Source organism: Desmodus rotundus, chromosome 3 (genome assembly GCF_022682495.2).
Source record: "Desmodus rotundus isolate HL8 chromosome 3, HLdesRot8A.1, whole genome shotgun sequence".
Taxonomy (NCBI): domain Eukaryota; kingdom Metazoa; phylum Chordata; class Mammalia; order Chiroptera; family Phyllostomidae; genus Desmodus; species Desmodus rotundus.
In genome coordinates, this window is record NC_071389.1 from 93,316,346 (window position 1) to 93,318,087 (window position 1,742).

A 1,742-nucleotide genomic window follows, 5' to 3' on the forward strand; every position below is an offset into this window, starting at 1 on the left:
AGTACACTCGGAACATTCATTTTCCAGCATATACCATGTGTAGGCCACAGAACAAGTCAATAAATTTAAGAGGATTGAAATAATATCAAGCATGTTCTCCAATCACAACAGTATGAAACTAGAAATCAATTACAAGAAAAAAAATGAAAAGTACACCAACACATGGAGTCTAACATGTTATAAACTATGAATGGGTTAACAATAAGATCAAGGAAAAAATAAATATATAACTTGAGACAAATGAAAATGAAAACAATGGCCAAAATCTATGGGACACAGAAAAAGCAGTTAAAAGTGGAAAATACATAGCAATACAGGCTGACTTCAAGGAATAAGAGAAATCTCAAATACATAATCTAACCTTAATACCTAAAGGACCTAGAAAAAGAACAAGAAACAAAGCCAAAAATGAGTAGAAGGAAGGAAATAATGGAGATTAAGGTAGAAATAAAATCAAGTCTTAAAAAAATACAAAAGATTAATAAAACCAAGAGCTTGTTCTTTGAAAAGCTAAACAAAATTGATAAACCTGAAGAGTCATTATGGTGTCTGTGTGATCTAGGGAGGCTGCTGGATCAGACTTCAGCCAAGGCATAAAAGATGATGACAACAGCTCAGCCAACATCTGAACCTGTGAGAAGTGGGAGAGGAAAAGGAGGAGGTGATTTGAGCCAACTCTCAAAGCAGTATTCTAGTAGAGACCTACCTTCTCCTACAAAGATAAAATATAGACAGGCCATGCAGGATACCCCTGAAGAAGTTCAGAACCATGACTTCAGAAGAGAGCTGGAAGAGACAGAGTGAGCTGCTGAAAGGGAAAAAAACAGATCATCCAACTTGAGGACATACAACCTCGTCTTTAGTGTCAAAGAAGCCTCAATTAGACCGCTGCCAACCTTCATGCAGATGATCCTCTAACAGGTGAGGAAGATGAAGACGAAGATTTTGAAGAGGAGAGTGATGATGACACTGCAGCTCTTCTTGCAGAATTGGAAAAAAAAATGAAAAAGACACAGTTCAAGGGCAAGCCAAGAAGGAACTAGAGCAAAAAGCTGAAGAAGAAAGGATTCATATTGAAAACATTCTGAGTGGAAACCCTCTCCTTAATCTCACTGGCCCATGCAGCCTCAGGCCAACTTCAAAGTTAAAAGAAGGTGGGATGATGATGATGTTTTCAAGAACTGTGCAAAAGGAGTAGATGATCAGATGAAAGACAAGATTTGTCAATGATACGCTGCGATCTGAATTTCACAAAAAGTTTATGGAGAAATACATTAAATAGTGCAGTTTTATGTGCTTAAAGACTATAAAATGTAAACCATCACTCCTACATTATTCTGGTTAGTCTGTTTTTTTTCTTTCCCCCCATTTAAATTGTGAATAGGCTTCCCTAATTTGAAGTTCCAAAATGTATTTTCATTGACTGACACCTTATTTGATAAGGACTTGGGAATTGTTTCAGCCAGTTTCCAGACTGAATGTTTCCAGTCATATGTTTTCTTTTTAAAATTGGAAAGATTACCTTCTTGTAATAATTTTTTTTCATAATCTAAATAATCTGCATTTCCCAACTTTTTTGTTGAACTGTATGCAGCTTATAAAACACTGCATATTTTCTTTTGTGTATTGCATTTCTTTGTACATTAACTTTTTCTCATTGTTTCTCTACCATTGATTTAAGGTCAGTTAATTCCTGATATCTTCTCTGTTTTTTAAAAGAGTGTGATGAAAGATGAAAGGGA

The 1,742-nt window shown here is 35.4% G+C and overlaps 1 pseudogene; it reads left to right on the forward strand.

Moving 5' to 3' along the window:
- Positions 1–561: 561 nt before the first annotated feature.
- Positions 562–1,282, forward strand: LOC112297657 (spliceosome-associated protein CWC15 homolog pseudogene; annotated as a pseudogene).
- Positions 1,283–1,742: the final 460 nt, after the last annotated feature.